This window comes from Nycticebus coucang, chromosome 21 (assembly GCF_027406575.1).
Source record: "Nycticebus coucang isolate mNycCou1 chromosome 21, mNycCou1.pri, whole genome shotgun sequence".
NCBI classification, from domain to species: domain Eukaryota; kingdom Metazoa; phylum Chordata; class Mammalia; order Primates; family Lorisidae; genus Nycticebus; species Nycticebus coucang.
In genome coordinates this window covers 1,388,051-1,403,136 of record NC_069800.1, presented here as the reverse complement: position 1 = coordinate 1,403,136, position 15,086 = coordinate 1,388,051, and the positions used below count along the sequence as shown (strand labels likewise).

General features: G+C 41.0%; 1 pseudogene; it reads left to right on the top strand.

The window, feature by feature from the left end:
* LOC128574168 (rho GTPase-activating protein 28-like) overlaps positions 1-15,086 on the top strand; it is a 55,652-nt pseudogene that overhangs the window by 8,190 nt on the left and 32,376 nt on the right.

Genomic DNA, 15,086 nt, shown 5'->3' with positions numbered 1-15,086 from the left:
TTTGTATATTTTGTTTCTTAGTGTGGAAATGGAGAATGTCATGGTATCTTTGTACTCAAAATCATGAAATTATTTGCAGTATGTACATTTTTGCTTTTTAAAGACTTTGGAATTATCTGAATTTGATCTGTAAGGTAAAATAACTGTCTCAGTAAGCAGGTGTGATCAATTTAAATTGGGAGATTAGTACAGTCTTCAGGTATGAGAAATGAAAGAGATGAAGCCTGATTTAAGGATTGACCTTCAAAAACAAATAAACAAACAGATGTGTCTAAAGCTGTCCTGAGATGTACCTAGAAATGTTGCCTGGTATGTTTGTGTCATGCGTGATCCAGATTAAGGGCCAGGCTATGAGATCTGACAATTAATTTTGTGATCTAATCCTAGGAAAGCACTTCCCCCGGGAAACTATGCACCAATGCCAGTGCCTAGTCCACCCTTCAAAGGTCTTCTGGAATGACCATCAGAGCCGTCCTCAAATGATACACAAAGCCCCCAACAACAATAATGAATGCTACTCAGCAAGACACCACCACAGGTCAACATGAACATAGCAGTGAGACACTGATATATCAAGGTTATGATACCTTACCAAGCTGTTTGTATGGTGCTTCCAGTGTAAGAACACAGTGGTAAATTCATGAACTTAATTGTCAGACCTCATACCAAGACAGCTCTGATGGCCATTCCAGAAAAAAAGAGTTCCAAAATTGCTTTGAGGGGTGCCAGCATGAGTGCATAGCTTCCCAAGGGGAATACTTCGACCATAATGATATTCAGCAGTGAGGTATGGAGCACTTTTTCTAGGATGACTTCGCATACTTCATTGTCAGGCTGCATATGTCCATTTCATATAGTACCTGGAATGTATGTTGTTTGACAATACAGGATGTTCCTTGCAACAAGGTAGTTTCCACAGTTTTGACGGCAGTGTTAATGTATACTTCAGACTATTGTTTTGTTTCTAATTAGAACACTACTGGTCTGCAAATGTTCTAAAAAACATTTGTAATATTTTTATGATGCAGTATGCTCCTTAGAGATTTTTCACAAATGGCATGTTTTGTTATATAGATTTAGAACATTCGGGTGGCATTTGAATAAAAGTATAACAGTTTTCCTTTGCTGTAAAAAATAAATACTTTCATTTTGCATTTCAGAAACTCATTGTTCAGAAAACCAGATTTGGCTTAACTGAAGCAAGAGATCTGTCTGCTGAAGACATGAGAAAATCTGCCACCTCTGTCTGATTGAACTGACTGCCTTCTTTGATGCCTTTGGAATTCAACTGAAAAGAAACAAAACGGAAAGTGAAAGGGCGAGGTAACTAAAGAGGCTGCTTGCTTCTTGTCTTCACACTTTCTGACACATTGGGATAAAGTTGTGCTTTTCCGCTTCTGTTTTCTTTCCTGCTGATGATTCTACAATGAAGACAGTGGGATTTTTGGAGTTCCACTCATATTCCTTCTGGAAAATGACTGCAGGAAAGACCCTGACATCAAAGTTCCCCTGGTATTGCAAAAAGTGAGTAGATGGCAGAGAATGAGGGCTTCATAGGACTTCATGCTTGTGATGTGATACTTTGTAAAGCCATGAATGAAGGAATTTTCTTTTGGATTTAAAGACATCAAAGCCATATTAGGACTTTAGGGGTGATTTCCAGCTTCATTCCCCATGTCCTGTAATGGTCTACATGCAGTCAGGCTAACCAGCCTTGAAGCAGCATTTAGAGCCCGTTTCATCATTTTACTGTAACACATCAGAGGATGAACACAGATGCTCTGACCCATGGCGTCCTTCAGTTATTTTTTCCCCTAAGACAGTGGAATCCCCATGGCTGGCCACCTTCCTACGCTGACCATCACCTTACGTTGACCTAATTTTCATAAACTAGCCATGTACCACATGTACATATCAGTAGAGTACACCTTGCGGAGGTTCTACTACTTTTTTTTTTTTTTCAAATGTTATGTGTGCTTTTGTGATTGTGTATGTATTCAGTTATTCTGTGTGGATGAAGTACAGTACACATATGGTCATCCAACTATTTACTGAGCTGTATCTTAGGCTAGTTTCTTTAAATGTGTGTGTGTAAGCATTTTACAAATCTTCCAAACAAAGAGTAATAAAGTCTAAAAATCAGAGGTGGTTTTCAGGTGTGACAGAGCAGATAGCATACATTTAGACAAACAGAAAAATTTTGCTGGAAGGGAGTTTTGGAAATGTTATTACTTCAACTATGAAATGAGAATATCTCAGCAACTCACACTGAGTTGAATAGCTGCTGAATAGCTGATTTGCTTTTAAGTCATTTTTTTTTTATAGCCAACAGTTTACACTGCTTTACCTACATGAGCATTTAGTCAACAGTGACATCCAGTGGCACGATTAAAATTCCAAGCCTTTAACATAGATCCTAATGAATTTTAAAATGAGTTTTAAAATTATATATGAGAATACTGACTAAAGAAAGATATACTGCTTTACTCAAACAATTCTACATCTTTTTTTTTCTGTCTGCCTGCATTTTGTTACCAATGCATCAAATTGAGCCACTCCTCAGATCAGGTTGACTGATGGCCTGGCGAAGGGAGCAGGGAGAAGGGCAGCCAGATAGCCAGAGGATGCCGGGGATGCTTCTGTGCAGGACTTTTGTGGGGTACCTTCCCAGACAGGGCACACTGATGCCATCCGTACAGTATCACATCTGATCAGCAGCCTGAGGCCACTAGTGCCATCATCTCCCTTTTACTGATGAGGCAGCTGAAGGACGGGAGGGTGAGAGAACTTACCAGGAACACACACCAGGCAGAGGGGAGAGAGGGGACAGGGCACGGATCCTTGCAAAGCATGCAAAGGCAGTGATTCCAGAGTCCCCGATGACTCAGACTTTCTTTCCTTCTTTAATTTAAAACCAAAATTATGCCCTTTGTCCTCTAAGTAAAGGACAGAGTTTGACAAAAATCTATAAAAAGTCAAAGACAGAAGATTCAACACGAGTTTATATTATATCGTAGGTGTAAAACCTACCATAGGATGTAACGAAAAGAAGGAACTCAGTAACTATTAGCTGAGCTCAGGAGTTCAAGACCAGCCTGAGCAAGAGTAAGACCCCATCTCTACTAAAAATGGGAAACAAGTCGGGCATTGTGGTGGGGATGTCCATAGTCCCAGCTACTCAGGAGGCTGAGGCAGGAGGATCACTTGAGCCCAAGAGTTTGGGGTTGCTGTGAACTGTGATGATACCACAACATTCTACCTCAGGGCAAAGGAGTGAGACTCTGTCTCAAAAAATAAATAAATAAAATAAAAAACTGTTAGCTGTCACTACTATCAAAGCTAATGTTCCCTGTTTAAGACAATTGGAGGCAGTCCCCTTCCATCCTACATCCATCTTTTCTTATGGACTCCCCTGTGGCTATTCTTCCTAAATATCTATCTCTCTCCATACCTATGAGAACTACCTTAGTTCCAGGAACCATTATTTCTTGCAAGGAAATTGGCAGAGACCCTGAGTCCCCTTCTTACTGTGTGAACTTGGGGAAGTTCTGTACCCTTTCCAGAGATGCATTATAGCAGCTTTATTGCAGTGAATCAAACTGTGTGCCTCAGTTTCCTCAGAAGTACAATGGGGATAATAGTATACCCTCCTTGTATGATGATTGTGAAGTATAAATGAGTTAATACAGGTAAAGTACGAGGAATCAGATCTGAAACACCACGAGGGCCCAATAAATGGCAGTGTTTATTGTTGTTGTTGTTGTTACATTTAACTCCCATCCACCAGGAGAACTCATGAAGGTTATTAACCTTTACCATTTCTAAACTGTCAGACTCTAACATTCCTACAATCTCTTAGCCAAGGTGGTTGCAACCACCGACAATAGATTCAGAATCTTTTCTTACTGATCAGTCTGCAGAAAGAGATGTAGCAATCGGATCTTAACATTGTTAAGTGGCAGCATATGATAGTGGTTAAGAACACGACCTTGAGAGCATCAGTGCTATTACTGTTGAGGTTGATCTGGAAAAGTTATATCACTGCCCTACGTCTCTATTTCCTCATTGGCAAATTGGAGGACAATGTTGACCTCACAGGGCTGTTGGGAACACTTAACAAAGCATGCAAGGGCCAGGCACGTACACGCTTGGCGATTTATTGGTTGATGTCATCATTATTATTTCAGATGTTTTTCATCCTTTGAAGGTATTTACTTTGTAACATGTCATTGCTTTCTAGTTTTTTGAGAAAGTTAAGGAATTGGGTCTGGAATCTGAAGGAATTTTTGGACTTTCAGGATGTATTGCCAAAGTCAAGGTACTGAATGTTTTCTCCCTTCCCAGTTAGAGTTCAAAGCAGCCAGACCCAGTTCATATGAATGTCAGAGGGGTAGCTCTTTGTTTTTGTTTATTTGATACTTTCACTACATTATATTTCTTGGTACCCATGATAAAATATTTGTTCCATGATCCCAAGTTGTTTAAAATAAAACTACAACAATTATAAACTAACAACAGTGAAACAACACATCAATTCACCATTCAAAATTGCTACTTGCCTTTAGTTTGGAATATGGGAGACATCCCATCACTGTTTGGGGGCTTAAATACATAAGTTTGTAACTCACTGAATCAATATTACATGTACATAAGCCCTTATATTTCCAGTGTCAGTTGCTTTAAATTTAGAAGCAATCTTTGGCTCTCCTTACAGTTCTTGCAGGAATTTGTAGTAATGGCCGTAACCACTAGAATACTCACACAGCCTTTCTAAACCCCAGTTCCATTTACGGTGCTGTTGGTGTCCACAGAAAACCACCTGTGCAGTATGAATGCTTTCCCTTTGCTTTCTTACTTCTGTAAGGTGGCAAACCCTACAATACAATAAAGGAAAGAATCATAGAAAAGGAAGGCTTTGCTCCTAAGTTTCCAGTGAAATATCGCACTGTGTGTACTGGCAGCGTACACAGTGGTGGGTTCATTTCTGCTGTGGAATCACTCCTTGGCCTGTTGAACCTGTTTTAAATGATGAATCCCTGAGAAAAAAGTCTCAAGGTGAGAAGTGAGAGAAAAATTAATTCGGTAGTGTTCAGAACTACAAAACAGAAATACATAGAGGCAGAAAAGCATCTCTTCGTTAATTCCTTTGGTACATGTTTGGGGAAATACTGTTTGTATCAGAACTTGGGGCTTTTAGATAGAAGTGTGACGAGTTTTCTTCTAAGTGGAAACTGAGAAGAAATAGGCTGTGTCTATTGGATCTTCCAGAGAGCAGATGCTGAGACAGATGAGGGTTAATGGGATAGTGCTTCTGAAATATAAAGGGGCAGGCAGTGGGGTTGGGCAGGGTGAGTGCAGGACAAGGGGCAAGTCTGCAGTTCCTGGCGTGGAGGGCCCAGGGCCCAGCACCATGCCGCACTTGGTGCTCCGCTGCCGCTTCCTGCCAAGAACAAGGCTGAGGCAGGTCCAGAGGTGGTGAACAGCTAGAGAATTAGCCACCTGGGCTTTTTGCTCCTGAATGCCAAATCCTCTTTTGCAGGTAAATCATAGAGTTCCCAGGGGCATCAGGGATTAGGGCATATGGGAGAGTTATGATTTACCAGAGAACAGAGTTGGCTAAATCCTGGCACAAGTTCATCTGGAAGGCAGGCAGATTTCTAATGGCTCTAAATTTCAAAATTGAATCAGCTTTTTGTCGTGGTCTCTCATATGTTTGATTCTTATATATACTTTTGAATAAATGTATACTAAATCTGAGGATAAAAGCCATCACTTATTTTGGCTAAATCTTTGGTTATACCAGTAGAATTGAGAACAAAAGTGAAATCAGAGAAGTGAATTTCCTACTCAGATTCTATCCCTGAAACCTGCCTTCGTGATTGGAAAGCCATATCTGAACATATTCTTACTGGTTTCTGTGTGTGTGTGTGTGTGTGGGTGTGTGGATATATGTGGAAAGTATGATGTGTCTGACTTAAAACCACTTTTCCTAATCACCAAAAGGAAATCATCATAGAACATTTCTTGAGGGCACGACGTTTAATGTCATAGCAAAAGTTACTTTTCTTTAGCTCATTTTTGGCTGAAAAAAAAAAAACATATCAAAGTTTAGAAATTCCTTCAAAATGTCCTTATAGGCATGTGCATTCCTGAACCACATTTAGGTCAAAGTCTCTTCATCCCCTAATCAGTTGCATATAGTTTCAGCCGATTTATTTCATTGCTTATTAGTCTGGAAACTGTAAACCAGATGTTCTCAAGGTTTGAGCTCCAAGAAAGCTAATGTGAAAGAAAGATGGGCCAGTGAAGAGAGACAGAGAAATATGCAGTTGGAAAGGCCTGGAAACGTGAGATGTTAGAAGGGGCTTTCTCTCTCTCCTTTATTCAAACTTTAAACCATTCTATTTTTTTAGGGGGGGGTGTAATTCATCTGCTAGACTACTAAAAATTCTGTTATAATTATCCTCAAATTGTGCCAGTTGATGACACCAAGGCTGTGGCTCTGCCATTATCACAATTGGAACAGTTGGCCTGGCTGTGTGCTTTCAGTGCTCTGTAGGACAGCCCCATGAGGAAGCCGCTGACTTTAGCCGAGCAGAAGACTCACAACTCCAGAGCCAAGTCCCACATCTGAGGCCTCAGCTCATTTGGAACCAATTTTATGCTTTAATGTTCCCAATGATTTTCTTTTCAAAAATGACAGAAATTTGAGCCCAACACTAGGGGATCTATTTGATGGAAGAAAACCGACTGACATGTGAAGTTTTCTCTTCTCCATGGTTTCGGTCATCCTCAGGCTGCTGTGTTCTGTAATTACATTACCTGGCTTTTTCCCTCCCTGAGCCCAGTGGAAGCTACTAGTTTGCATGTGTATAAAGCCATCTGGAAACTGAAGGAGATTTCATGACATGGGTCCCTGACCCTTGCTTAGTGTTCTCATTAACAATAGATAGAAACACACAACTTTCTTAACCTCTAAGTGCTCCTGGTCTTTGGCAAAGTAAGGTATCACCTGGTGACATGGTTTTGCATTTAGAACTACTGACGAAATGTTAGCCCACCTCAAACCCCCCAAAAAAGACAATCTTTCTCTGAGTGTTGTTCTATACTGGCCATCCAGACGAGATGATGTGGTATTATTACCTAGATCGTCACACCACGTATGCATGGGCTCCCCATAGTAATGACACCACGGGCTGGAACAGACCCGAAGAAGGGAGAACACAGCATTCATTGAGTGCAGCCTGAGTGGCCACCCTGCTCTGGAAGCTTTACATGGTGTTACTGACTTAATCTCAGGAAGGGTCATTTCCATATCCCACATTGTACGCTGAGAAGGTTGAGGCACATACCATGCCACTATTCAGGTGTAGCGTGGGGACAAAAGTGTAAGGCATCCAGTTATAGTGCCTGCCCTTGGCTCTGGCACAGTGTTGTCCCTTAAGTCTGTGGTCCTGGTATCTGTCAGTGGCCTGTTAGGAGCCAGGCCGCACAGCAGGAGGTGAGTGTGTGCAATTCATCTGCTAGACTACTAAAAATTCTGTTATAATTATCCTCAAATTGTGCCAGTTGATGACACCAAGGCTGTAGCTCCGCCGTTATCACAATTGGAACAGCTGGCCTGGCTGTGTGCTTTCAGTGCAAAATGCAGCCCAACCTTATGGAGGACTGGGCAGGCCTGCAAACACGTGGGAGACGTGTGTGTCCTGGAATCAAACTTGGTTGTAACCGTCCTGATGTCATTAGGCTATGTGTTGCAGCCAGGTCAGTCACTTGAGTGGGATTATTCCTCATTCTGTATGTGAATAGCTGAGAGGCAAGCCTTCTTGATCGACTTTATAAATAGAAGAGAGGATGGCAGAAGGGATTATGAAAAAGAGGGGGAATCGGAGGCTTTGTGAAAATCTAGCAGCGCATGCGTCATGTGGGAATAGAGGGATTTTGCCAAAACCACAGAAAGGAAACTGTGATCTGAGCAAAGAACTTTTATATTTGTATAGAATTAGAAAATTATTTCAAGATTAACGTTACTCTAAAAATATTTTAGAAAATAACTTTAAAAAATTCATTTTCAAAATAGCTATTTCAATCTCCCGGATCATGTTGAGAAAAAAAAAAAATGCTCAGAAGCCTTAATCTACTGGCAAAAATAGTTTGTGTGATGATAGTTTTCAGAGGCGAAAAGGGTTAAGGTGGTGGAAACTCCCTGAATATTAACTGTTTTCATTGATTTGCAGCAATACCGTGAAGAACTGGATGCCAAGTTTAATGCTGATAAATTTAAATGGGACGTGCCATAGAGAAGCTGCAGTAATATTGAAAGCATTTTTACGAGTTCTGCCCACATCTCTCTTCCCTGTGGAATATATACCTGCCTTCATCGCTCTAATGAAAATAAGTGGAAGGAGTTGAAGGTGGATGGACTAAGATCTAAGTGACAGCAGAACAGAGATGGGATTGAGTGTGGTCACATATAGATCTGCGCTTCCTAACAATGGCTGGTGAAATATTCAGTCACCTACATTTACGTGCTTCTATATTTAAGTCTCGGAGATACGATGTAGGTGGTTTTATAATCATTAAAAGGCGGAGGGATTTACAGAAAGACCAGTCTCTTGAGATTTGAATTCCTGCATGACCATCTGTTAGCCATGCAATCAAACTTTCTGAGCTTCAATTGCTGCATCTGTAAATTACAGAAAATAATTACTTGTCAGGGTTGCTGTGGGTATTGGATAAAGTCATCTAGAAGAGTGCCTGGTGTGTAATCATCCATCAAAAAATATGAGGTCTCTCTCTCCCTTCCTTAAATCTGAGCCCCTGAGTCTGATGATGCAGCGTGGAATAAATGCTACACAGAAGATTCTTTGTCACTGAAAATAACAATATCACATGGTTTCTGAAATTACAAAGTCACGTAGATTAGGTTTTAAGTGAGGTGCTGGGTAAAAGCAGAGAGACTTTAAAGCATGCATTGTATTTGGCAGTCAAGGACTGTTTTGGTGTGGTTTGAGCATAAGGGTTGAATATTGTAGAGGATATGGCAAGAAAAAAATACAGAGAAGTAGAGGGACGCTAGATATCGGGGGTCTTAACTACTAACCTAGAAGTTCAGGGGTCACAAACCTAAGTATGTACAAGCCTGTTGAGTAAACGGTGATTCTACATGGAGAGGAAAGGTCTGTAGCCAAACTGAGAGGACGTGTCCTATCTAGAGAGATCTCCACTGCTCAGCTCCAGATAATGGTTGCCATGTAGGACTGACAACTAAATCCTGGCATTAATGGACTCCTTGAGATAATTTTTCCCGGTTTGTGTATTTTTTAGAGAAGTGAAGTCTCAATATGCACAGGCTGGGTACAGTAGCTGTTTATAGGTACAGTCTCATTGCAACACAACTTCAAAATCCTGGGCTCGAGGGATCCTCCTGCCTCCCGAGGAGGTGGATCTGCAGGCGTCTGCAACTGTGCCCGTCTATTTGAAAATGTCAGCCACAGATTCAAATTGTAAAGTGCTGTGCGAGGTTAGTAAGTGCTGTCTATACCTGCCAGTTGACAACTGCTGCAGGTTGGTGAGAAGTATAAACTCATTAAAACCAAATTGGAAGAACATAGAAGATCCTCAGCTGAATGGCAAAATAAGCCCTAAAAATTAGTGGGTTCTAAAGTTGTGAAATTTTTAACTTAATTGGATTCATAAAATAATGTTTTATGTCTTCAAAGAAGAGAATATGGTAACAAGGCTGTCATTTTTTTTGTGTGTGTGTTAGTCTCAGTATTTCACTATTAAGTATAATTTTGCTCTAGGTATTTATTTATTTCAGATTGATATGAGGGTACAAATCTTTAGGTTACGTTGTTTTCATTTCTAAGGTAAAGTTCAAGTTGTAGTTGAGCCAGGGGTGTGCTGAACACCCTCACATGGTGCACCTTAGGTGAGATCCTGCCAGTCACCTCCCACCCTCCTCCCCTCCCCCTGAGCCCCTCCCCTCCCTGTCCTCTCCCCTCCCCCTTGCTAGACTTGTGCTTTTCTTTCCTGTGGGTATGTAGTTGTTTAGATATTGGCTTCATATTAGCATTGAGTACATTGGATACTTCCCTCCCCCCCATTCTTTTTTTTTTTAATTTTTTATTAAATCATAACTGTATACAATGATATGATTATGGGGCACCATACACTCACTTCATAAACCATTTGACACATTTTTATCACAGTAGTTAACATAGCCTTTCCGGTGTTATCTCAGTTACTATGCCAAAACATTTACATTCTACATTTACCAAGTTTCGCAAATACCCCTGTAATATGCACCACAGGTGTGATCCCACCGATTCCCCTCCCTCTACCCACCCCCCCCTCTTTCCCACTTCCCCCTATTGTTAAGTTGTAGCTGGGTTATACCTTTCATGTGAGAGTCCCAAATTAGTTTCATAGTAGGGCTGTGTACATTGGGTATTTTTTCTTCCATTCTTGGGATACTTTACTAAGAAGAATATGTTCCAGCTCCATCCATGTAAACATGAAAGAGGTAAAGTCTCCATCTTTCTTTAAGGCTGCATAGTATTCCATGGTATACATATACCACAATTTATTAATCCATTCGTGGATCGATGGGCACTTGGGCTTTAAGACATGAAACTATAAAAATACTAGAGGAGAATGCAGGGAAAACCCTTGAAGAAATTGGTCTGGGTGAGTATTTCATGAGGAGAACCCCCTGGGCAATTGAAGCAGCTTCAAAAATACACTACTGGGACTTGATCAAACTAAAAAGCTTCTGCACAGCTAAGAACACAGTAAGCAGAGCAAGCAGACAGCCCTCAGAATGGGAGAAGATATTTGCAGGGTTTAACTCTGACAAAGGTTTAATAACCAGAATCCACAGAGAACTCAAACGCATCAGCAAGAAAAAAACAAGGGATCCCATCGCAGGTTGGGCAAGGGATTTGAAGAGAATCTTCTCTGAAGAAGACAGGCGCACGGCCTTCAGACATATGAAAAAATGCTCATCATCTTTAATCATCAGAGAAATGCAAATCAAAACTACTTTGAGATATCATCTAACTCCAATGAGACTAGCCTATATCACAAAATCTCAAGACCAGAGATGTTGGCGTGGATGCGGAGAAAAGGGAACACTTCTGCACTGCTGGTGGGAATGCAAATTAATACATTCCTTTTGGAAAGATATATGGAGAACACTCAGAGATCTAAAAATAGATCTGCCATTCAATCCTGTAATTCCTCTGCTGGGCATATACCCAGAAGACCAAAAATCACAACATAACAAAGATATTTGTACCAGAATGTTTATTGCAGCCCAATTAATAATAGCTAAGTCATGGAAAAAGGCTGTCATTTTCTAAGCCTTAATTCTCCTGATGCTGTGACAGGATCTCCTTTCTTTGCAAGATTGAGTGTTTTCATTTTATGAGGAAAACCTACTGAGAAAAAGAAAAGAGCTACAAATTCCCTTCATTCATTTCTTATAATACTGCATTAATATTTTTTTCAGTTCTATAGTTTCCAGTTGGTTCTTTTAAAATATTTTCCATTTACCTACTAATAGTCCTGTTAGTAAAGGACTAATGTGAAGGAAACACGTCACTGAGCATAGTCCTCATAGCTGCTTCAGAGTCCTTATCAGCGAGTTCCAACCTCTGGGGCATCTCAGGTTTGCTCTCTGTCTTTGACAATGGGTTACACTTCTATGTTACTTTGTATGTCAAGTACATCTCAGGTATCTTTTGAACATTATGGATATTATGTTAGAGACTCTGGATTCTGTAATATTTCTCCAAAGAATGTTGTTTGGTTTCTTTTATTGTGGTTGCTGTTTCAAGCAGGCAGTTTGCTTGGCTGGACTGAAATTGCCAGTGATCTTTTGGACAGCAGTTCATCTCTCAGCTCAGTTATTAAATCCTTGGCTGTGTTGCCCCACATGCATGGTCTATGGGTTAGCCAAAGGTTTGGGTGGAGTTTATACCAGAATTAGGACCTTCTGTCTTTGGATCTGTCCTTTCTGGAATTCTCCCAGTAACTTTCTAATGGGGTGTGGTTACCATGAGCCCTGTCTTCTGGTGGTTCAGAGCAGAAAGACTGGGGTTTACTTTTTTGAGTTTAACTGCCCTGTGCAGCACTGTGTCCTGACCTCAGAATGAAAACCAGAAACTGGGACACTCTCCCAGTGCCATTTCCTAGTTTCAAATGCCCATCTTTTCCTAAACATGCCTGCTTTTGCTCACTTTCCACAGCCCCAGGGAGTTGTGTTCTGTGCTTTGTCCAGAGAGTGTTGTCATTGTCAGCATGGCTGAGCTGGTAGGAGCTTACTCAGCAGTACCAGATACAGAATTCCATTTTTTTTTTTTTTTTGAAGTAAAAACAAAAAAAAATCTCCACAGGATTTTCTGTGAAGTTTGCTCTCTGGAAAATATGCTACAGAATTATTAATTGCAATTGATCTATGATTTATATGTTAAACGGTCTATCAAAATGAACTGCTCGCACAGAGGTGTTTCCGGTTTGGTTTAATTGGTATTAGGAATTACATGAGGATTCAAACCTCCATCTCCAGGCCTATTCAGTGAATCATAAGTAAGACAGCTATAGGAATACTAGCTTTCCTTACCATCCTTGACCCCCACCAGACTGTGGTCAGTACCCTTCAGTGAAAGGAGAAAGGGTTCACAAGGAGTCCTTGTTTCTTTGCATGACTTTGAAAGTGAAAAAATACTATATTGCAGGTGATTGATTTGATACCAGCCAACTCTGCAGGAAGCCCAAGGTTCTGGCCTGCTACCAGGAGGAAATAATTGCCTTTCTGCCACCTAAAGTAAGCTCTACCTGTAACGAGATTTTCTGAAGGGGGAAACCGTGCACACATGCACTTGTGTGTTGAAGCTGTCTCCCTTTATAGTCTAAAATGGAGCTCAGAGAACGTACTGTCTTTCTGGCTAGTGTAATTACTTTCCCTTTTCAACCTTGGTCTAAAAAACTGTCAATAAAAGTAAAGGACTAATGCTTTATCAATCAAGATTTAGATACTTTCATGAAAAGTGTAATAATTTTCTGGGAAAATAACGACTGCAAAAAAAAAAAAAGAATACTCTCAACTAGGATGCAGTAAATGAATTAACTACAGAACGATTAACTATAAAACAGCTTAGGGCCAGTTTTCTGAATGCAATGAAAATGGATTATTTGCCAAATTAGATTTTTCATTGTAGGGAACATTATAATTCTCTGAAGTTGATGTAAATAGAGAGGTACCAAACCTACATCTACATCTCTTGGTTTTTCTTCCAGAGTTTTTTTTTTTTTTTTTTATTGCATTGGAAAATCAGAGACAGCCCTCAGCCTGCAGTTTACAGATCAAATATTGTTCCATCTACTCCTTAGTACTTTGCATTGAGACATGCTCTTAACAGGTCCTGTTATTCAGGCAAGCTCATGTTTGTGTGTATTAGCCATTTTCAGTAAACCTAGGACCTGTGCCATTTTTGTTTACAGATTCAACACGAGTATCTAAAAATCTACATGTGGATTTTTTTTCTTTTTTGAGGCATCAGAATCCCATCCTATAAATGCTCCTCCCACTGGTGCTTCATCACTAGGTTGTATCCACTTGTCTTCTACCCACTAATTCTGGCGCAATCAACTTCCCTGACTGGCAGCCTGTCACAGGCATGTTCCCACTACTTCCAAGCTCTGTTATAATAACTTGGCAGGTGGATAGCTGACTAACTTCCAGTCATTGAATGTAAATAGGTTTTCCGTCAACTTGAGAGCTTCTTAGGGATTCCAGAACATTACACTTTTCTCCAAGAATTCCCCACCAAGAAACCATTTTAAGGAGAACCCTGATACAGAGGAAAGTCTGGATTCTCTGGTGACTCCTAAGTTTCCAGCACAAGTGATTGTGAATCACTGGGCTGTACAGGGAAGCCCTCAGAATAACCGCCAGCCCTCTGGCACCATCTTGTGTCATCATTAAGGAACGAAATAGTTAACAGTCTCCCAAAGACCAAACGAGTCACCTTCCCTAAATGTCCACAGAAGACCTAGAATAAAACAACAGCCAGGTGGCGCCTGTGGGTCAAAGGAGTAGGGCGCCAGCCCCAGATACTGGAGGTGGCGGGCTCAAACCTGACCCCAGCCAAAAACTGCAAAAAAAAAAAAACAAGAGCCAACACAGAAAGACAAGGATGTATGGATACTGCCTTAAACAGTCTACATATATGTATTCATCTTTTCTTCACAACACTCCTGCGAGGTTTCTCTGATGACTATGCCCACTTTACAGATAATAAAGTAGAAGCCACAACGGTTTAAATAACCTGCCTAAGGCTACACCGTGACTAAGTGGTGAACGCAGGATTTGAACCTGGTTCTAGAATCCATGCTCCAACAATTACACTTTGCTGCCTCATTATGTAGAAACAAAGTTTATTTTCTCTTGAGTTGAACTTAGGTTTTCTCTTCTCTTTATAGTATAAAAGTTAAGGCAAGGTTTGTGAAAGTACTTCAAAAAGGGAAATGCGATACAGATTCAGAATTAGTCAGAGCATCTCGCCAGCCACCTGCTTTGACTGTGGCACTGTGGGATGTGAGGGGGGAGCTGATGGACGGAGGCTCCTGTCCAAGTGAACAAATTGACATTGTTGGGCACAAAACCCGAGTCCTTAGCGCTGAAAGCTGTCAGGAGCCCTCCTGTGCTACCAGATGCTAGCAAGGGATGCTGTCAGAAGGCATCAGCATTATTTAAAATGTATGATTATTTGTGTTTTCCTGTTAGGTGGGCCTCACGTCCAAGTGCAGTTTCAAGCCTTGCACCTCGTGGTCATGGCGCTGCCTGATGCCAACAGGGACACAGCCCAGGTACGTCCTGCTGCCCCCACACTCTGTCACTGGCTCTTACTGCTCAGAGGAAATGGCTCATGTGGAAAAATGGAAACAGAGACAGCCGCTCACTGAGCCACCCACGCAGGCTGCAGACGCACTGCCTTTGCAAGCTCCCCCTGCCACTCCCCTAGACAAGAAGGAATGAGGATCCGGGAGTCTTCTTCAAATGTTACTGTTTCCTGCAT